Here is a 24,802-nt window from a genome sequence, read left to right on the forward strand (position 1 = left end):
AAATATTGTATTGTTGTACTGGATAATATGATACTGGGTTAGGTTTATGGGTAATTTCCATTCAGGAATTACATCACCCTGATCATGTAAAATCGATACTCCTCTTTGAGTCAGTTTGTTTTATTTTTGTTTACATCACCATCAGTTTCTTAGACTGTTTTTAGCTGTCAGATTGCTGCATTACAAAAACTATGTTAAGAAAATTTTGTAGAAATGTGTATTTCAACAGTTACATTAAAGCATCCTCCCAGAAGTAAGATATAACGAACTAATAAATGTTGGAATTAAAAAGTCAAACGATAGAAGTAAGGTCCCATTAGAAATATAGACTATAGACGTGAGATCAAGTAGCTAAAGGGTATTCAAGAGCCAGACTTCTCTTATCTGTAAGTTATACTTCCATTTTAAAACAACAAAAATGTATAAAGCTCTTTTGTTTAATAAGTTAATATGAATCCATATTTGGGCTGTGCTGTTTTTTTTACCTTTTAAGTGCAATTCAACTAAATAACTATTGGACAGTTTTTGTAATATTGAATGTTTGTAATCAAGTAAGTTCAATAAACTTTACAAAGAGCCAATATTAACATCAATTGCAAGTGCGGTTGTTTTTCAGTATTCTCTTTAATGTTTTTAAGTTTAATTAAATAACGAAGGATATGCATGGATTGTTATTGAGTATTTGTTTGCAAAACTAAGTTAAACTCATTACGAAGAGCCAGTATTTAAATGTATAGTATAGGGCATGACCCTTGTTTCTAGCTAAAAATATATATATGTAGTACACATTTAATATTGGTTATGTTATTGTATAAATAATTTAAGTAACTTCAGAAAAGCATCTTCAAAGCAGTATTACACCACAATTTGTTGCCCGACCGTTCTAAAGCAGTTCTTCATTAAGTTTTACGTAGTTTATTGCTGTGCTGCACGTTTTTTCCCCTTTCTTGTTTATTGGCCATTGCCGCAACTAAAGGATTATTAACACATTTCTGCCCTTATAATGTTTTAGCAGTTTTGTTTCCTATATTTTAAAACATTTCTTAAGTAATGTCTTCAGTCTGAAATATTGGCACTAATGACAAGGTAGTTGATCATGGCTAGAAGTAATAGTGTTGACCAAATCATCATGCAAACTTACAAATTTGTTTCTCAAGCTATAATGTTTGGGTTTTAACATATTTCGTTTTTTTGAAATCATTTCTGGCCAGATTCCCCCTCCATATCTAAATCGTCAATGTTGTGCTCGTAATTCCTATTTACTAAAAAAAAATAAATAAGATAAATACGTTTCATTATAGGCTAAGTATGCGTATAGGCCAGTTTTTCATCCATAAAACAATGTCAAATATGCTTATACGCTTAATAAACAATAGGTTAATAGGCTCTAAATAGGATAAATATGCTAAATAAGTTGTCGATTTCATCATATTTCATAACATAAATATTAAGCTAAATATGCTCATAAATAGTCTACATATTCCAAATAGGCTGTACGTTCCGTTCTATTTAAAAAACGGTGGATAATATGTTCAATAGTCTGTTAATTAGATTAAATGCTTACATTTTACTGATTATTGTAATAAGGCTATTTATTTCACCTTATTATCTAACATGCTTTATACGCTAAACATGAAAGATAGGCTGGCAAAATATGCATACATACATGTGTAGCTTGTGTATTGTATCCTATTTATTTAAAATGCTAAATAGGTTGCATGTTTAGTTTTATTTATTAAATTATGCGAATATGCTTAATACGCTGCTAAATATATATGGAATTTCTGACAAAAAGGAAATGATTCAATTTGTTAACCCCGTTGCAAATGACCTTACTTTAAAGTAGTAGTCTTCCTCTGTATAAGCATGCCTCCGAAATCGAAACTACAATATCAGAAGCTTGAAACTATGATTTAAGTGATCAAAGTAACGCCCCACGCCTCACCCCAACAGAAAATCCTGGATGAATAGATTTTTCGTAAATATTTGTAAGTGTTCTTGAAAACAAAGCTACAATGAAAAGCAACTGAGCGATTTTCATAAATTTGTGGGTACATATTCATATTAAAGGAATGTTTCGAGTACTTGAAAACAGTGTATTTAAAATTGTCCTAAGTGTTAGTTCGTCGTCTCAATGCGTTAACAACTCATTCGAACCTCGCTTGAGTTCTCTGTATTAGAACTAGTATAAGCATTATAAAAATATGGCAGCGTTTCCAATATGGTGATTATATGTATGTCAAGACTTAATTTCGTTTAACAAACTTAACATAGTTAACAACACGGCATACGCGATATGATTTCAGATAAAAACACGGATTATTTTTGACAAAATTATACATTTCAATTCAAGGGAGGTGAGGGATATTAATAATTTCTTGTCTTTGTATTATAATTGGAAATAACTGTCAACATGTCCAAAGTACGTGACATGCGAAAAAAAATTTGCTGTTGCAGACATAACTATTGAATCAGCTTCCGCATTTTCAGCTAGTATTGTTAAAGGTGCCTTTTCACAGATTTTGCATTTGTTTAACTTATTCATTAAAATGCTTTATATTGATAATTGTAAGCATTGGATCGTAAAAGCTCCAGTAAAAAAATCAGAAAAAAATTAGAAAAAGGAAAAGAACATTGCCCGGAGCAGGTTTCGAACCAGTGACCCCTGGAGTCCTGCCAGAGTCCTGAAGTAAAAAACGCTTTAGCCACTGAGCATTCCGCCGAGAACACATTCTTGACGTATTTATACCTCATATAAGCAATCTTCGTAGTAGTTCACAAAATTTAACGACAAAAACAGAACTCTCCAAATTATTTCAATCGTTTCGCGTTGCAACGCTTTATAATTTTTAGGTTTTAAAATCGTCAAAGATGCATAATAATGGCTATATTTAGAGCATGGTTAATGTTCAGTTATTACTGTTTCCTCACAAATATCATAACTAAAACGAAAACTTACGAATCTGAAACAATTTTTTTTCAATTTTGTCAATTTACCAAGCGTGAAAAGATCCCTTAACAATTAAATGCGCGCTACTTTCCTGTCGTCCATCAGTCATGCATGCGAGTGTGAAGAGACAAGTTACTCTAGCTCACGATGGTGGCTTTTTGTCTGTGTCCATTAGTAGGTGTATTCGTGTGGATTTATAAAGGCATTCGTATAACGTGGAATCATAATTATTATGATAAAGATGTAAAGATTGTGATGATTATGATGATAATTATTATTCTAAGTAATAAGTAGTTGTGTTAGTAGTAAGTATAAGTCATTATTATTATAATTATTATTATTATTATTATTATTATTATTATTATAATTATTATTGATCATTATTATTATTAGTAGTATTGATCATTATTATTAGTAGTAGTATTGATCATTATTATTAATGCTATTATTAGTTATAACTAGAAGCATTTGTATTAGTATTATTATTAGAATTATTATTATTAAAAGTATTAATATTATTATATTTATTACGTAATTGTTAACACTTGTTGTTAAACAAATCTTAGCAATGGTATTCTGGTATTATAATTTCAGTGGCAGAGCCACCAGATATTTCAGTCAACGTTTTGTCGTTGAGAACAGTACAAATATCTTGCGTGTATAATGGGTCCATCAGACGGATTAGTAAATATTTATCAAATGCATGGTAAAAATACAACCCTCAGAGTAAGGGTTGAGGAAACTTCTGGAAGTGCAAAGCAACGTCTGATAAGCAATCGGTACAAATTGCGTGTACTTGTTTAGGAAAAGTCATGTTCTGTGCAATATTTCTGATTCTTCAAGGTCACTGCAGGGGAAAAATGGAGATGTTTGTTATTCAAGGACGCAATAGCTATTTATAGCGATCAAGAAGACGCGTTATTTAACGGTAATTGTTTATTTTATTGTTGTTTTTGTAAGAAAATTGATAATTAAAAACAGGTAATTAATTTAATAAGAATTAATAAATTTTAAAATATAACCTAAACGACATGAATGTGTGTGCATACTATGCTTTCATACATTATCAAAATAAACACTATGTAGAGAACTTTATCAATTTAAAACAATAAAGAATACACATTTTATCGATTTTCCAGTTATCAGCACTCAAGCAATACAAGAGTGGCCGATCGAACATTCAATGGGTATAAATGTCGTCGCAGAAACACAAATTATATAACTTCTACAATTGATGGTAGGTCTAAAATTGTTAAATCATTTTCATTTCATATATTGTTTGCATGGGTCGTCACAAGATTTCATGTTATGATCAGTTCTTGCCTTATTTTTTGGAATGGTTGTATTATAGTTTATCCATAAAAAAACGTGAAAAGCATTTGAGATCGCCGTTTGATCATAAAACGATGTGGGCGGTGTAATTGTAAATTCACATATTTTCCTTAAAGTCGTGCACACTTGTCCCTATCATCATACTATACTTGATATTTTTTTTAAATATGTCCCGGTTTATAAACATATGAACAAATGAAATAAAACAGACCACAATCTACCTAAGACATGTTAGTCTTATCATATCGACAAGAAAAACAGATTTATGATACATCGACATAGTTTTTCAACGATTATGCTACTGTTTTGTTTTTATAGAAAACCTCAAATAGCATTTCGAATGTAATTATCAACATGGTAAACATGCGGGACTTATTATTTTCGTCGTGTATCTGTTATAATAGCTATATAACAAGTTTCTTTACGTCTGCCATGCATACTGCTTTGTAGAAATGTATACCTACACCTCGTTTAATTTAATTAATATTGGGATTTATCGACGGTGGAATATCTTGTTAAGACGTGGATCAAACGACGAAATCTTATTTAATGATAAGCAAAGGTATATACTAAACGTGTTTATTATTTGCGATTTGATGCCTTTTTAATGTGTTTCCTATAGGTGTAAACATTACCGCATCGACAGCATAGAAAGGGCGTTTTCGTCTAATCGAAAACTCGAAACACATCTACCAACATGAATCATTGCTTTGTTGACAGACCTGTCTTATTTATTTTGGTTAATTGTTATGCAAGTTACCCAATTCATGTAGTACTTACAATTTGCTTTGCAAAATGAACGTCTCTACATTTAGGTTATGTTCAACTTTGATCTAATCAAAACCAAATGTATTCACAACGCATGGTTTATGTTCAATAGGAAGCAGATTTTAAACTGAAAATATTACTCTGGCAGAATTGTTGTCAAAATGAACTTTGGGTTACCTCTAATGCAGAGGGTGTAATCACGTGATAGTCAAGATGGCGACGTTCATGCCGAGGCAGGTATTTTTCGCCGTTTTATACCCTTTATTACTTGTATGTATCGTTTAAATGCCGCTCACTTTCTAGCCATATCAACAAGGCATTTACTAGTGCTGATATTCGCTCTAAATCTCGACTTGACTCGCTGCGAAATTTCTTAGCGGAATGACCTAATTAAAGCTCCACCAATAAAATTTGCGTGTTGTAAAGTCGAGATACAAAGCGAATTTTAATACGAAATAAACGCTAATCACATGTTTACTGATATGGCTGGAAAGTAAGTGTCTTTTAAAATTAAACAAAAGTAATAAAGGGTATAAAGCGGCGAAAAACAGGTGTCTCGGCATGGACGTCGCCATCTTGAATATCACGTGATTACCCCCTCTGTAATGGGTCTACTGAAGTCTGTGTTTACAAATACAATGTAAAGAAATAAAAAGTAATGCGAATCACCCATAAAGCGTGCTTAAATATGTTGATAATAATATTGAGAAGAAATATTCTTAGTGGTGTGTGTATTCCAGTCCAATATCTGATTATTTGAGTCATTATGATTATCTTGATCAACATAATATAAAGTTATCGGACATCTATTGAGACCCTTAAACTAATCTTGATACAACGTCAGAAATTCGTCCTATTGATATGTTTTTATTATAAAACTAGATAAATAATAGTAACAGAGCTGGATCAGCTAGTTTGATGATGTATAACCCATGTTATTATTACTGAGGCATTATTCTTTTCCGATAAATATTGTGATAGGTCAATTTTGTTAGTCTTAGCAAAGTTTTAAACCTAAGACTGAAACAAATTTCTATGAACAAAGAGAACCCATTGTTGCGAAGATTTTTACACAAAGGGCACTTTAAGTTTGTAAAGCGATGTAAAGCTCAAACAAAATCAGAACATACATATCTCATAGGAAACAAAGAGTTATAGAAAAAAAACAGTTGACCCTGTGCGCTTCGTATCGACATAATCATCGAAAAACAGATTATCGATGAAATATTTGTTCAATACGCTGAAAGTATGTTTCTCAAATAGAATTTAATGGCAAGTTTTTTGACACCCAGCCAGAAATTTCTAATAGAAAGAAAATAATCCCTAGGAAAAAATGCAATTTCCTCTTTTGCATTTAAATATGTTTAGTTTTCCTGATGTGTTTCAATTAAATGACAAGCGGACGGACGAAATATGTAAAGAATGTGAGTTCGATTGCGATATTCTTCTTCTCCTAAACTGATGCGGTTATAAAATGATACACGATCGCTAGAGTGTATGTATTAAATACTTTTTCTAAGTGCATGTTAGTGCAAAGATGGAGTCCCGTCTATACGATGGCAATAACCGCATATTCGAGCGACGTGAATATGAGGTGTCACACGGCACATATAACAGTCAGCGGTTCATTTTACCGGCGGGCGGATAAATCTTCGTGTTGTAGTACTTTTAGATGTAAGCGTAGTAAGCAAAACTTTTGAGATCGATGCGTGTGTAAGCTGTTTTAAAATGCGTACTTAAAAAAAGATTAATACGCATTACAGCATGTCATGTTTGCAACATTTGTTTTCTATGATATATCACGCGAATGGCTGATGTCAAATTAACATATACCTATCTGGAAGACAAGGTTAGTTGTTTAACCGGACGTTACTAGCTCTTGTTAAATTCCCACATACATGTTACTCGACAAGTTGAAAATAAGGCGAGGGACATCTGCTTTAATGTCACTATCGTGTGAAGCTGAGAAGAAAAACTCAAACCAAAGAAAAACCCATGCTTGAACGACTTATAAAAACGTTTTCTCTAACTCTATACACTTTTTTGCGCATTCTTTAAAAATAAAATAAAATTGTTATTACGTTTTCATTCACAACCGTATGTGGTGTTATATATGCGTTTTGTTCATGCAAACCGTACCAACCTAAATTTCGAAGACCTACGAATTATTCTCGAAATCAAAATCGCTCATCAGAACATATTTTGAATATGTGTTTTTTCTTTAAAACGTTATTGGATCATCAATATCGATGTTCGTAGCCAATTGAGTCACTACGTAAATAAGTTCCTACTAACTAGATCCTAAATACCAATCTTAAATTACTGAAACTAGTTTCACTAGAATTACACATCCAGTGTAATAAATTGTGTCGATACTTGTGAGGTATCTATTTAAGAATGTAACTCGTTAAATATTCTTAATAATTAATGTCCTGAAAATTACCATTTGTTTGTTCGTGTTAAAATATAAATTTTACACCATATAGAGGATAATTAAACGTACAACGTTAACGCCGCCATTCTTGGAATGACAATCCGTTATTTGTATAAACAATTTATTTACCTTAGATTAGCTCATTTCATATTCCATTCAGACCGAAAATTTGAATAAAAAATCTTAATTGAAATCGTCTAGAAGACGTTATAAACCGCATCATTTTATATGGTGTATGTTATGAGTGTTTTTATATTGTATATGTGTCAATAAACTAAGGCATACAGAGTAATGACGTTGATTAAAAGAAACTGTACACACGTTAACTAGGTGTCTTGAAAAGCAGTCTTTACACTCATGTGACTTGACAAGTATGTGAACGTGTGTTTCTGATTACAAAAATCGTCTTACCATATATGCGAAAATCTTAGAATTAAATAAAACAAAATGCCAACAACACGCATTTCCGGTTAAAAGATAAGATTGAAAATACAATTACATATACACGTGAATGTGAATAACATTTGATTCTGTGATCTTAAAAATAAAAATAAATGGATAAACGTCGTACATGAAGACATCACTGCAAACATATCATTGTAAAAGTGCGTTTATTTCGTAGCAGAGAGTCGCATTACTGAAATAAGGGAAGGTTCCACTGCAATAGATTACACCTATACCTCTTCCGTGACAGAATATTTCGTGGCCAGTAACACGTCTGTCACCGATTTAAACGGTTAGTACAGTACCTTATTGTGATTAGCAATTGTGTTTATTATTTCTCAAGAAACAAAGTTGGCAATAACTAAAAACAAGTAGAGCGAAAAAAATATGTTTGCCAGTATTTAATTAATAAAATGTAACATATTGTATCATGTCATTTTAAAACTCGATGGATATTGCCCAGCTTGTAAAGCTTTCGACGCTGCCCGAAACCAATTTCGCATTCGCTCGTAAATGTTTGGATATCACACACAAAAAAATAAAACGACCATTTTGTATCGCATTGAATCTATGTTACCAGACCACATCTAACGTTGAAATTTTGGTCATTGCTATAAGGAACACTGATTTGTTATGTTAACTACATTATTTTTAAACATTGCACGAAATATTATTTGATTTTTAGTGTTTATGGGCTTTTAAGTATTACTTAATCTTACCGATTACTCATTTGTCTATAGGTAATGAACTGCCTGGCGTCATGGACCAAATTGGTAAGAGTAGACTATTCGCGATAAAAGTATTTTTCTTTGTTTTACATTTTAATAACTGCTATTTCATCCTTCATAGAAAACTATACCTTGCAAGAATCAGCGTACTTTTCATCACAATCACATGTAAGCAACACTATCTCTACTATCTCTACGCCAAGAGAGGAGCCAGAGATTTCAAATTTTTACTGTAATTACAAGAATGAGGTAAACATATGTTTACAAATCGTTTTCCTGCTTTAAACTTTATAAATGAAACTTCAAGCAAAAATAAATTGTTAATAGGTTCCACTTATTTTAAGAAAGTCATCAATGTCAGAAATTTGTGCTTTTTACAGCATTATCGAACCGAGAATTGATAGTGATCTTTACAGCAGCGGGATCAGCAGTTTTAATTGCTGTATGCGCCTCCATATGTACATATTGGAAATTGAAAACGGGATTAAGAGGTACATAATATTAACATGTGCATAAACAGACGCGAACACGTTGTCCTTCCGAGTTTGGTCAATTATATCCCATAATACTCGATTGCCATATTTTTGTCATAATTTTGTGTACAGTATTGCATGCGATACATATTAATCAATTGATGAAATTACATTTGTCTAATTAATATTTCAGTAGTCAATAATCAAGTTACTGAAAACGATAACACGACAGGTCAACACAATGCCATCGATGCAAATATTTTACAAATTCCCCTACAAGATAGCACATATGTTCATTACCATGAAATCTCAGAAGTTTCAATAGTAAATATAAATCCATGTGACAACCTGAACAATGAAATAAACATCGCAGACAGACATGATGGTCATCTGTCAACACCCACGATGGAAATGCTTCATATGACAGAAGACGATCCATCAACATCTTTTGCTGGAAAACCTCTACAAAACTATCCTGTGCCGATTTTGTTTATGGCATTAGCAGATACGACTTTTTCTGATGGTAATGTAAGAGTATGGCGTTTGGTTTCCACATCATTGTCGTTGTATTGTAAAATACGCTATTATTTCGTACTCAATTAATGTAACAAGACTACTACTACTACTATAACTACTACTACTACTACTACTACTACTACTACTACTACGACTACTACTACTACTACTACTACTACTACTACTACTACTACTACTACTACTACTACTACTACGACTACTACTACTACTACTACTTCTACTACTACTACTACTACTACTACTACTACTACTACTACTACTACTACTACTACTACTACTACTACTACTACTACTACTACTACTACTACTACTACTACTACTACTACTACTGCTACTACTACTTTTACTACTACTAATACTACTACTACTCCTACTACTACTATTACTACTACTACTACTACTACTACTACTACTACTACTACTACTACTACTACTACTACTACTACTACTATTACTACTTCTACTACTACTACTACTACTACTACTTCAACTATTACTTCTACCATTACTACTATTACTACTTCTACTATATATCTGAAAGTTTTAAACTTTTATTGTAACCTCCAAAAATATTAATCAAGTGCTTTATATATATTTGCAGTTGATGAACCTGGGTTCGGAAATCTCAAGCAAGTATTTTGAAACGATTAAATACATCCCCACAGTTTATTTCTATACTATATAAGTTTGTTAAATATTTGATGAATTGGTCTCGATTGTTGGTTTGATCGTGACTCTGCTTTCGAAAGATGGTCAACACCTAGCACAAATAGCAAGTGTCATAAGTGACAGCAATACAACATTACATAAAAGTACTTAATTAACTCAAACACAAATGCATACAAGGCCGTCATCTCAACGAAACGTTGAATTCGAAATAATTGTGCTGAATTCGTAAATAATGATCGCGAACCTTTCATTAGCCTTATTATTAAACGCTTGAGTTACATTGACAATATTTGAAAAGACATAATTACAAAACAGGCCGAAATACGTCAACTGACGTTTCATTGGAATACCTCCGTGGTTAATCAATCATGGTGCACTTTAAGGTTTCGATAGGTTTTTGAGGATTGTGGACTCAAATTGTTTTAATTAGTTTTGTTTTGTTCAATTAATGTGCGTACATTTGAAGAATTCAAAGTGAGAACTTATTTGCGCAAACTCTGTTATGCTTAAATGCTGTTATTCAATATTTAATATTTACTCACACACCACTATTGCCTCAAAAGGTCTAGGACTGATGTGGAGAGTGCTCGTTACGAATATTTGAACCCGAAACCCGTGATATGAAATCCCAATACAACTCACTTGTTTAGCAAAGATGTGATTGAATGTAAGTATGTATTATATATAAACAACGTTACATCCAAATTATGACAACCGATCGTATAACGATAGCTATACAATAACGATGTATATTTGTTTTGACTGATATTAAAAGAACGTTCGCAATTATCAAAGACTGGTTACTAAACGTCTGAGACTAACTTTATGTTACTGTTATCGCTTCAGCTACAAAGTGGTAACTCATAACACACAGTCGCGATTTATATACTTAATTGTACGTCGCTTTTAATATTTCAGGCTTTTTTCTTCAAATTTGACAAACAGAAATGTAAAGTTCGACAAACTAAAACTGCAGTGCAATGTTCCTCGATTAACCGAATGAATCATTTTTATAGCTGTTGCTGAGAGAATGAAGATTGTGTTAAAATCAACTTGCATTGTGTTGCAAGGATTCGTGAAATGGTGTATTGTCATTTTTAAAGTGTTTGAATTTTTATTACTATTTTTCATAACTATATTTTTGGCATTTTAAGGTAATTATACGTAGATTTTTTTATTAGTTGAATCATTAGAAATTTACATTTACTAATCGTTTTCATAATCTCGATTAACCAATACTAGTTATTTAAATAACAGTGTAACAGTCGTAATATATTAAAGAATGTCGGTGAACAATTTCTGAATACCCAATTGAACTATTACGCTTCCTTTGTATTTATGCCGGCTGTATTAATAGAATTTTAATTTCCGTGTTTCAACAGACAATCGGAGTGTAGTAATAACAAGTCAACATCTTGTCGCGAAAAGCTATCGAACAATAGCCTATATATATGTACCGACATGTGACACCCACCCACTTGACAGCAGTAACGAAGCACGCATTTGCGCGTTTGTCCATTAATTGACCCACACAAGCCTTGGAAGATTCATGCGTGATTATACTATTTAGGCCACAGTTATTATTATAGACTAACCTGCAATATGTATTGTTTAATAATATATACAAATATGCGAATACTGGTATATTGTCATATTATAATGAAAACAAAATCATTCGCACACAGGTATGTTGATGTACTAATAAAAAATTTGAAATTGACACTATCTGAAGCCTTAACAACTTAAGTTGAATCGCAACGTTTCCTATTGACTGTGTATTTTACAAACTCTATGAAAAACTTAAACGATTGTAAACGTTGACATGAAACGGATTTCTTTATTATGTAAATAAGCATTATTAATCAATGTTTACTGGATCTGTTTGAGAAAACCAATCTTTTCGCGAATTGTCATTTTTGTTTTCTCTATAATCCGCAAATGCATACCATTTATTTCTCTTGTTTCAGTAATTGTAGTCATTTATGTATATACAATCAATTTACAAAGACATGCGCATGCAGAGTCTTATTTAACCGTATATCCTGTGTTTTAACTGTGTCATAACTATCTCTACACAAACTGAATTACTATATAGTGCCTTCCATTTTTGAATAATGAAGAATACCCTACGTCCGCTCTAAAAAAATCATCATCATCATCATCATCATCATCATCATCATCATCATCATCATCATCATCATCATCATCATCATCATCATCATCATCATCATCATCATCATCATCATCATCATCATCACCACGTTAACCACCACCAGGATCATCATTACCATCATCATCATCATCACAACCACCACCACCATCATCACCATCATCATCATCATCATCATCATCATCATCATCATCATCATCATCATCATCATAATCATCATCATAATCATCATCATAATCATCACCACCTACACCACCACCACAACCATCATTATCATCATCATCATCACCACCTACACCACCACCAACACAAAAATCATCATCATCATCAGTATGATCATCATCATCATCATCATCATCATCATCATCATCATCATCATCATCATCATCATCATCATCATCATCATCATCATCATCATCATCTTGTTCATTATCATCATCATGATCATCATCACCACCTACACCACCACCACCATCATCATCATCATCATCATCACCACCACCACCATCATCATCATCATCATCAGCAGCAGCAGCAGCAGCATCATCATCATCACCACGTTCACCACCACCAGCATCATCATCACCATCATCATCATCACCACCACCACCACCATCATCACCATCATAATCATCATCATTATCATCATCACCACCACCACCACCACCATCATCATCATCATCATCATCATTATAATCATGTTAGTCTTCCAAAAATAATAATTATCTTCATCACCTACGTATATTTCTTCTTCATCATCTATCTCTTCTTGATGTTCAACTGTTTCTTATTATCATTCGAAATCTTCGTCATAATCATGATCGTAATCATCGTTTTCGATCAATATTTGATACAATTGTGGACATAAATTTCGAGTATTTAGATACTGTTTTTTATTACTAATTTACACTTCTTATCAGTATTTCGTCAGAAAATAAATTCGGAAATATGTTAATATTAACTCAATGTTGTTTTGTAAAAAAGCTTGTTTTAAGGTAATAATTAATGGCATAACCTAGTTACTTCATTGTAAGATATATTCGCATGTAGTACGGCAGCAGTCGTTAATGGTTTGTATTGTTTGAATCTTGCTTTAAGTGCAATTTTACTTTAATCTTATTTTATTTCCAAAAGCAAAAAATACATAGTACAAATATGCCAGACATATATACATGAAAATGATATCATTTACACAATAAACAGTGAAGAACATATAACGCAATACTTAATTTCATTCGGGATATGATGACAATAGTACTACTTATAATAACAGTAGTTACCAATAATAATACTACTAATAATAATAATAATTATACACACTGTTATACTAATAGTGATTATATACGAATAGCGTATACGTTAAACGATATTAATATTGATAGTAATAGGTCCTGTCCAGCAAAGTTAAAAAAAGTTAGCTAAGTACTGAATCGCTTTGTTGTAATAATATATTTTTGAACTTCATTAAAAACGAAGTTGTTGTTTTAATTATTTAATGAGAGCTTACCATAAAGGTGCAGCTCAACAATAAGGGGATAAAACGCATGAAAAAAGAAACGATCGTAGCGCAGGAAAAAGAGCTATTCGCTGCAAACGGTAGGTATGATAATGAAAGCAGTAATGCTCATCAATTTCAACATCATTTCCGCAAGCACATAGTAGAGTGTTGTGAAAATGAGTATTGAATACGTCCGAGTTTAGGTTCTTAATCGGGAATGTAGAATTGACGAATTTCTATCCTTAGTGTAGGGGTATCGGGGATTGACTTCGATTAAATAAAAAAATGGTTTCAAGGAAGTTTTAAAATTCAAAATGTTGTCACTATTTCGGAAATCAATAGGTAACTAATTCCGTAGATTAATAGCAGTTTGTTGAAATTACCTTAAACAAAGTCAAGTTTTTCTTGATAAAATAATGTAGTCCTCCGCGTTTCTACGATTTCGAGAGAATCGTTCATGAACTGTTTGTGAAAGAAGGTTTAGTAAGGAATTTGGGACTTTGGCTGTTATGCATTTTTTAGATATGAATTAGTTTGAGATTATATCATCGTGTGTCTAAACTTTGCCATTTAACTTCAGAATATAGGTTTCTAAGTGAAACGGATCTGGTTAGACCTGAGACAATACGCGCGGCCTCGTTTGGGATTTTTTTCTAGTACTTCATTGTCATACACTGAACAAACGTCCCATACAATGCACGCGTATTGTAGTAATTGCCGCAAATGTATGAAGTAGATTTGATTTAGACATTTTCTTGAGAGTTTATACTTTACTTCAAGCATAACAACGATGATGTTTGACGCGGATGTCAGAATATTATTCATGTGTTTGTTCCTTTTTCCATCGCTGCTAAACGTAACACCGACATGTTTGTGATCATCAACATATGTAATGGGGTACATTTCCAACTATTAAGTTTGGAAAAGGAATATTCTTTTGTGATGTGGATAGAATTGCTTTAGATTATAGGGGATTAAAATCAACAAGCTATCGCTTTGCCTACACATTAATTGCATACACATTAATTAGGAAGAGGTCATGGTTACAAAAACCCGAGAGATCGGCTAATATGGATGTATTACATATTAATGAAGTATTGTCAGCAAACAGTCGGGTAATACTAACAAGATTTTCTTCAATATCATTAACATTAATCAGGAAAACCGGTCCTAATACTGAGCCCTAAGGGGCAACGGCATTTAATTCTATTGACTGCGACTTCGCTGAGGCGACAAATACTTCTTAGTAATATTAAACAAATAACTTTCTATCCAATAAAGTATATTTCTACTTATGACAATTTTTTAAAGTTTTAAAAAACCTAGATGCCAAACTCGGCCGAACGCATTAAATATATCGCATACGATCATGCAATTAAGTTTTTTGTTGTCAATAGATCGTTCTATTTGATGAAATATATCAATAATTTGAAATCCTGATTGTTTTCAATAAATTAAACTGTGTTCAATAAAATGGTTCTAGAAGTGTTTATGTACAGCAAGCCCAATACGTTTTCCTAAACAGCTGAAAAGAGAAAGGAGACGATAGTTGGAAGGTATTCGAGTAACCCTTTTTGAATAAGAGCATAACACTTGCATTTTTACATAATTAAGGAAATGTGCATGTGTGTAATGATTTATTAAACAATGAGCTTAACGGTCTCGAAATAGACTCACAAGTAAGCTTAAGAAAAGATGGATGATTAAGTCATCACCGATCCATTATTTCAGTTACAGTAATAGACACATTTTGAAAACAGACAAATAGAAACTGAGTAGAGACGGGAAGAACTCCCAAAGATGTATCTTATGTTGAAAAGGGGACAAAATACTTGTTTAACCGTTTAAGCACGTTGACTGTTCTACATCAGACGGATATATAGTTACTTTTCAATGAATGTTGACTGATTTTATGGGTGGTATCACATCAAAATGTGAATGCGTGTTTCAACATCTTCCAGTATTGTTTGGATTTCTCGATTTTAAATCAGTTTATATCAATACTGTGCTATAATTGTTCCTGTCCATCTTTAATCATATTGTTGACTCTGTAACGAGAGAATTTGAATTTTATTTAGCCCAGTTGTTTTCAGAAGGTTGTTTTTATAGCGGTAGCTTTAAGTCTGGTGCGTTTGCGCGCAAATGTGCGTGTCATAGAGTCTCACCGAGGTTTATCATTAGGACGGACTGCACCTAGTGTAAATGGCATACATAATTTCATTAAATTAAAAAGTTGTCCGTAAATAAATGAGTAGCATCTCCTCCATTCATCATTGTTATAAAATTCAAATTTTCTATGAAAATTTCATTGTGAATACTACTCCTACTGAGTACAATTCGTTAATTATCAATTCATTTTAGTAAAAACTATTCTACGCGACCACGATGTTCACATGGTCAATACAAGCAACTACAAATTACATGTGTAATGACATAGAGGACATGATATGCTTAATCTAATAAATATGATCCATACATTGACTAGATTTTTACATTGTTATGGGATATGTTTAATAGCCGTTAATAATAGTGTTAGTAGCATAATACATTTAGGTACACACGAGATGTTCAATGGAGATCCACTTTTGGGTTTGGAGATTAGGGGGGGGGGGGCGTAACAAAAGTCCAATGCAAACGCGAGTAGGATTATAAACAAGCAACCACATGAATACCAAAAACAAGTACACATACAATAGGACGGATGATTAAATCACACCATTTTCATAGACAACACAGAACTGCATCAGTTTGTCCAACAACAAAAAATGTCCGCGAATGTTGTAAATGTGTTTACACAAGTATGACGCCTGGTCGATGCACCCGTTTAGTGCAATAGCTATAGATTTATTGAATTTCATGATAATAACATAACAGCAATTGGACACTTTTAAAAAAGAAAACTTTTTGACAAACTGAAGAAGTAACAGCATCACTATGTTTGTTGAGGACGTCCTGTGATAGCAATCACGTTATCAACAAGTCGATACCTTATTCAGTTAAGTGGAAGTCCGATGTTGCGAACTGTCGGAGCTGTATGACTTTAAGTCGTCAATATGGTTGACTCTATGAATTTTGGATTTTGAGTCATTGACTAGAATGTTACCGTCGGTTGACCATGCGCCAAGTTTGCGACGGGATTTCACTAGGGCCCCACGCACTGAATAAGAAGTTAAATTCCCATTGACAAACGTATTCTTATACCGATCGGTTTTCAGTCTCGATTGGGCTTGGTACATTTTTTTCCTGGCTCTGCACGGCGTTAACTTGACTATAATGTACCGGAGCTTGCTTGGATTTAGATTCCCGACTCTGTGAGATCGGTCTTTTTCTGACAAGGACATACCGGAACCAATCACGTTTGACAGTTTAATAATAAGATCATCCGTGATTTCAGATTTGTTTTCATGTATTCCAGTGACACGTACTAAATTGCGCCTAGAGTATTGTTCTTGACCGTCGAGTTTCGATTCTTAAAGACCAATAAAGGCCTTCAAATCCCAGCTTTCGCTGAACAGCTGCATAATTTGTGTTCTAGAGCTTCCGGTTCGGAGGTTAAGTTAACAATAACGATCGACACCATGTTTTCGACGAATGATTCTATATGGCACGAATTGTAGCTTCTAATGTGTCAGATATGTTTTGAATGGCTGCTTAAGACAGAGATATAATCCAATCACTGAGTGATGGTGTAGTGGACGACTCCATTATGGTCGGAAAAAAAATGGCCTTTGAAAGTCGCTTACGGGTTCGTTTTCAGGCGAACTGAGCGCTTGCTTGCTATGCCTGGTGCGATCATGGGTCTCCAGTTAATTTGACATTTACCAGAAATCATGAAATCACTTAGTCTGTACGTTTGACTGTTATAACGATAAGTAATATGGTGGTTAACATATCAGTTTATAGATGAAATAACTTCAATACACCAGCATAGCGTGTGTCTGATCATTTCAAAAAGTCCATCACTAATCACTCGCAATCACTTTCAATAGCATATCTATGGAAAGCCTTCGGTGACCTCTGCTAAATTACATATAATCACATAGTTACTATCGGGATTTACATTTTTCGCGGAACTTTCAAACACGTAGGAATCTCGGGAATCAATATTATCGCGGAACTGTGAAAATCATCGTAGAAAAAGCGGGCTCAAAAATCGCGCGGAACTTTCTTATCTTCCGTCGGACCAATTTAACATTGAACTACTGTACTGAAGGCGGGTTACCCCGTGAAAATGATTTGATCGGCTAATGAAAAATCACGCGGAAGATACATTTTTTCTACAGAGCACTTACGCATTGAATTAATGAAGGAAAAGCGGGTTGCTATGTGGTTACCTGATACAATTTGTTTGGTTCCGACACCTAGAACGAACCAATAAAATCTCGCGTCTAATCCAGCATTCACGCATTTTTCAGGCGGTTGTTTCACATAAAAAACCAATCCGTAAAAGGTGAAAAACGGATCAATTTTGTTGACTTTAGTCACAAGCTTAGTATTCTAGATCGGTTAACCGATATGCAAACATCTAGGGAATAAAACAAGTGAAAACATGAAATATTTTTGCGACATATTGTATTGTATTTGGGTAAGAACAGCGTCCCTTTAGCTCAGTTAGTAGAGCAACGTGCTAGTGTTATAGTAGTCTTGTGTTTGAGTCCAGCACCGTATACATCTTCAATAAAAAAGGAATAACAAGGCTTTGTACAAGTTATACTGATTAAGTAAAATACAAATTGCTTTAATTGAAACATGCTTGGAAATTAATTTACGTATGCTGTATGTTTCACACCCGTTAAACATATTTTTTATTGAAAGACAACAACCCCAAGTGTCAATTCTTATCAACCTTTTCCCTGCTTAATACGCTGCATACAACTTACGTAAACAAAAACTTCTGACAACCTTATGCTAAGATAATTCAAGTGGAAACATTAAGAGGAAAGAAGACAATATCTATATGATTTTGAATTATAAGCTGGCCATCCTACATCTAATTATGTATATAGGGTACAAGTTAACTTCGGGAAGGTACAAGATGGCCAAAAACATGTACGAGTTAACCACAATCGGTACGTATTCACCACGGAACCTGTTAACCGGCATTCAGAACAAGAATATTTATTATTATATTTAATCGTATCACAAATCTGAAAAATAACACACTTTATTTTATGCTTTCCGGTTGTTTATAGAGAAATATCAGTGAATTAAATCTGATATTTCACTGTTTCAAACAGTGAAAAATAACAGTAAAAAATGCCGATATTTTTGAAAAAAAAACACCGATATTTTTCACTGTTTACCTGTGAAATGACGTCATTTTTCGACGAAATGACGTCATAAATCCAGCGAAATTGTTCAGTTAAACTCTTTTACAGTGTTAATAAACGGAGAAAACAGCATACAATAAATATACAATTTGTTGGATTCGATGGCATATCGATTTTAATTTACTCGTAATCATAGAAAAAATATATTTTATATGTTCACTCGTGAAATAAAATCGATATTTAATCAAATCAGACAAATATCATCTATTTATTTTATGCTTTTTGGTGGTTTATAGAGAAATTTCAGTAAATTAAAACTGATTTTTCAATGTTTTAAACGTTGAAAAATAACAGTGAAAAATATCGAGACGAAATGACGTCATAAAACCAGCGAAATTATCCAGTTAAACTCTTAAATATTGCAAATAAACGGTGAAAAAAGCATAAAATAATTTTAACAAAATGTTGGATTTGATGGAATATCGATTTTAATTCACTCGTGATCATATGAACAAAATATATTTTCACGCGTGGCTGCGCCCCTCGTGAAAATATTATTTTATATGATAACTCGTGAAAAAATTGATATTCCATCGAATCCAACAAATATCCTCTATGTATTAGTAATAACAAACCCAATGACTGGCAAGACAAAGCCCAAACAGGAAACAGATAACAAGCGTGCACTTCTGATATACTGACCAAATGAAATAAAACAAGATTCTAATAAGATAAGACTTTGTGGTTCAACATTCAACATTTTGTTTTCATGGCAACGAAGTCCAAATAACTTGACGATACCGGTTAATTCTGAGCTATTTTTAAGCAGAATCCACCTTATGTCCAAAAGTGTGTTATGGCTAAATTTTTGTATGACGTATTTTTACTCAAACAAAGCATCTGTTAAAACTTCAGATATCAAAAGAAGAATGCAAATAATGTATATAATAATGTGGAAGAAAGACAAAAAAATTAACGCAAGTATGAGCCCGAGGTTTTGTATTTTATAGATTTAGCAGCGTTCCCAACATGAACATCATCTTCTGTGTTCATATCAGAGTCAAAGCCAGACTGTACGTCCTCTGTTGTGGACATCCGTAATAGAGCCAGATTGCACGTCATCTGTTGTGGACATCCGTGTTAGAGCCAGCTTGCACGTCATCTGTTGTGGACATCCGTGTTAGAGCCAGCTTACAAGTCATATTTTTTGGACATTCGTGTTAGAGCCAGCTTGCACGTCATATAGTGTGGACATCCTTGTTAAAGCCAGCGTGCACGTCTTTTTTGTGGACATCAGTGTTAGAGCCAGCTTGCACGTCATCTGTTGTTGACATCCGTGTTAGAGTACCGTACACGTCATCTGTTGTGGACATTTGTGTTAGAGCCAGCTTGCTTATCATCTGTTTTGGACATCCGCGTTTGAGTCAGCTTGCACGTCATTTGTTGTTAACATCCGTGTTACAGCCAGCTTGCACGTCAACTGTTGTTAAAATCTGTGTTAGAGCCAGCTTGCACGTCATTTGTTGTTGACATTCGTGTTAGAGCCAGCTTGCACGTCATCTGTTATGGACATCCGTGTTAGAGCCAGCGTACACGTCATCTGTCGTGGACACCCGTGTAAGGGCCAGCTTGCACGTCATTTGTTGTGGACATCTGTGTTAGAGCCAGCTTGCACGTCATCTGTTGTTGACATCCGTGTTAGAGCCAGCTTGCACGTCATTTGTTGTGGACATCCGTGTAAGAGCCAGCTTACACGTCATATGTTGTGGACATCATTCTGAGCCAGCGTTCACGTCCTCTGTTGTGGACATCCGTGTTAGAGCAAGCTTGCATGTCCTTTGTTGTAGACATCCGTGTTAGAGCCAGCGTGCACGTCATCTGTTGTGGACACCCGTGTTAGAGCCAGCTTGCACGTCATCTGTTGTGGACATCCATGTAAGAGCCAGCTTGCACGTCATTAGTGACATCCGTGTTAGAGCCAGCGTGCACGTCATTTGTTGTGGACATCCGTGTTAGAGCCAGCTTTCAAGTCATCTGTTGTGGACATCATTCAGAGCCAGCATGCACGTCATCTGTTGTAGACATCCGTGTTAGAGTCAGCTTGCTCATCATCTTTTGTGGACATCCGCGTTTGAGTCAGCTCGCACGTAATTTGTGACATCCGTGTTAGAGCCAGCTTGCACGTCATTTGTTGTTGACCTCCGCGTTAGAGTCAGCTTACACGTCACCTTTTGTTAACATCAGTCAGTGCCAGCTTGAACTTCATTTGTTGTGTCACGGAAGAGCATTCACAGAGACTGGACGAATTGGATGCCCAAAATAAGCGATTGACTGCTTTGGCGTAGCAGAAGAGTCGCACTGACCTAAAAGAAGTTGAACTGTTAGAAACATTGTATGTCTTATAAAAGTACCTGGTGTTTTATGCTATTTTAAAAGCAGGGTAAAAGGTAACAAATTGTAATGGTGATGCATAATAAGGCATGAAACCAGGGCCGGATTAAGCTGTTTTGGGGCCCAAGGCTGCATATGTTTCGGGGGCCCCCTTCCCTCTAGCCCCTTTTGTATATTGAAAACCATACTTGATACTACAACTACAAAGATCAGAAAACTTGAATTTGTATATATAGCAAAACAACATTGACAATGTAAAACTATTTTATTAACTGAACTTAAAATGCATGTTACATGTAACAGATTCCAGCCTATAGGGTTCTTTTACGACAGTTGTGTAACGTCTAGTTCTCGGAGGACTTGACATTCAGTAGACAGTAGCCAAATGCTGTAACCTTTCCTGAATCATGGTGTTCCGTAGATAGTTTTTCACGCGTGATTATGTTGAAAATGACTACCTTGACAGTTATCAACTGGAATTATTCGTAAAGCGACTGCAAAGTTGTCTGTAATTTACCGCCATCTAACTTCAACAGTTCACTTATGTGGGTGATGGTTCTGTCTTGGTCCGCTTCTGAGATGGTTTTGAATGAACGAGCCCGTCAACAAAAGACGCCTCAATGTCATCTGGATTAGATTCCAATAGATGCGTTGCACATTCTCGCAGATCATCCAAGGTGAGAGACTCAAACTATGTCATGAAACTAAACAGTTTGTCAAGACCAGAATATGCGCTCAACCGCTTGGGAAGTTCAACAATTAATGAGACAATCAACTATGCATGTCGTATGTGTGAATTAAAAAATTGTCGCGTGCACTTACTCCAAATTTGCATCTGGTGTCGAACTCTTGTCACGAAATAGGTTCCGCCGTTTCTTATGCGTATTCGCATCCTACTATTCGTTGATTGCAACAGACGCTTTGGTTTTCTCTTCAATGTCGTCAAACGTGTCCAGATGTTGGCATGACCATACGGGCAAGTCTTATACTAAACAGAGCAACTAATGGTTCTGAATGGATATACAACACAGAAAAAAAACCTGATAGCATAGTTAATCAACGATAACTAAACGGTAACAATTCGACATACATCGGGAAACTTGTAAAATTACACAGAAAATTTCTACTGCATTCCCTTCAGAGTCGTTCAATGGCGTAATAAAGAACGACTTTACACTGGGAAACTAGTCTGCCGTTAGGGCCCCTTTAAAATCGGGGGCCCAAGGCTGCAGCCTTGTTAGCCTAGTGGTTAATCCGGCCCTGCATGAAACTTCATTCAGTTTAGTAAGCTATTTAGAAAAATATATTAAATTTTCTGATTTTTTAATAGCCTACGAGACAGGGTATGCAAAATAGTGCAGTACTCTACTATTTCAGTCTGGGGCGTTCTATAATTCCTGCAAACAGAAATTCAATTACGATAACTATGTTTGAATTATTTGTTTGAATAATAATCGGTGTGTAATATTTATGAACAGAACACAACAACACATATTTTAATAAAACGCTGAGACACTGAGAAGGGGAGACCTCTAAATCAATACTTTTTCTGTCTAGAAATAGTCAAGACAGGCATTCAGACAATGTCTCTTCGTAGTTTTGTCACAAGTGGCGCCATAAGAGTTTGTATAGAGGTTTTCTAAGATTTCACCTAGTGACATATGTTTTTACCACACTTTACCAATTCAGATTTAGCTGGCTAGTTTCGAAAAAAAAATTACAAAGTTTCGTCAAGATTATCACAAATGGCATATAAAGTTATTAGAAGGTTTAACCTGTTGGCATTATGTTTGAGCCAATTTCGACCAGATTAAAAAAATATATATATTATGGAAATAAAAATTCTGACAGAGTTAAATCAAGCAGGACAAAAAAATGAAGCGTCCCAAGCGGTAGCAAATTATTTTTAAGATGTCACCTGGTGACCGAGATTTCGACTCAATTTCACCCGAACTCGAACTACGCCCAGACGTTTTTAACATAAAAGGTCGTTGTGTCATCAATATTGTGTCATAAACGTGGTTTACAGAGTAACAACAATGTATTTCCATGATTTTACAAGAGGACCAAGTTGTTGAACCCTCTTGACCGAAATTGATCAAGATATTTTCGAGTAAAACATTCTGATATAGATTAATTTAGATTGAACAAAAACGTAGGCCTCTAGATTTGTAACGAGCTTGACGTTCGCAACGAGTAACGCACGACGCCGGCCTCAAAGAGAAAACATACTTAATCTTTTAAACTTCTTGCTACTATGAGCTAAACAGTGCGGATAATTATGTCTATACGTCGCTGTTTGCTTTATTTTAAGCTTTCGATCATAAAAGAAGAAAGGCTTAATTTTGCTTTATTTGGGAAATTATGCGAAAGCATTCACTTTTAAGAGAAAACGGCATTTCCGATATATAATGGTCTATTGTAGCTTCAATTGTCGCACGTAGCTCTGAAACCGCATCCAACACTGCTGCAAAAAACCAATATCGATTACAAATATCGATTACATAATAATGGAAATCAGCTTACGTAAACTCCAAATCATCGTCAAGATAAGAATTTACGCTAACTTATGTCAGTTAAGATTTTAGTAATACGAATACTTTGATAACAGATGGCACTTCGATAACAGAGAACAACAAAAGCCACGTGCGAGCGGCGAGTTTTTCAGTTTGTTTGCATTTATGTTCTGTTCATTTGGTTTTCAGACACCAAACATTGTTTGGTCGATTAATGGTATAGTACTTCAAATTTCGAAAACAGAAATTCGTGAAAAAACGGGGGAATTTATACCAAAAATTATAAAATTCCATCGATAATCATCATGATTTAGATTATTAGTACGTATTTAAACAAAATAAAAATACTTGGTAAAAAATCAAGAACGTGCCAACTATTCCAAATAAAAGATCAATATGTCCATTAATGTTACAACATGTTTCATTTTAGTTTACTAACGTAGTTGAGGAAATTCAAATGTTTAAAGAGTCGGATGCCAAACTTTTATGGACACTTCTTTTACCGATCATCTCAATGACAATGACACTTGTATTCCAGATAACTCGACACTTTTTACCAGATATAACACACTCTATTAAGTGAATCAGAAATGCGGAATTCGCTGTGGAATACTGTTATAGT

The 24,802-nt window shown here is 34.2% G+C and overlaps 1 long non-coding RNA gene across 1 annotated transcript; it reads left to right on the forward strand.

Annotated features, from left to right (window-relative positions):
* Positions 1-4,158: 4,158 nt before the first annotated feature.
* Positions 4,159-8,868, forward strand: LOC127869556 (uncharacterized). The gene is made up of 3 exons (XR_008044686.1): positions 4,159-4,187; positions 8,107-8,220; positions 8,669-8,868. It is a non-coding gene; the product is annotated as an uncharacterized LOC127869556 (long non-coding RNA).
* The last annotated feature ends 15,934 nt before the right edge of the window (positions 8,869-24,802 follow it).

The sequence above is a fragment of the Dreissena polymorpha genome, chromosome 2 (genome assembly GCF_020536995.1).
Source record: "Dreissena polymorpha isolate Duluth1 chromosome 2, UMN_Dpol_1.0, whole genome shotgun sequence".
Classification (NCBI taxonomy): Eukaryota; Metazoa; Mollusca; class Bivalvia; order Myida; family Dreissenidae; genus Dreissena; species Dreissena polymorpha.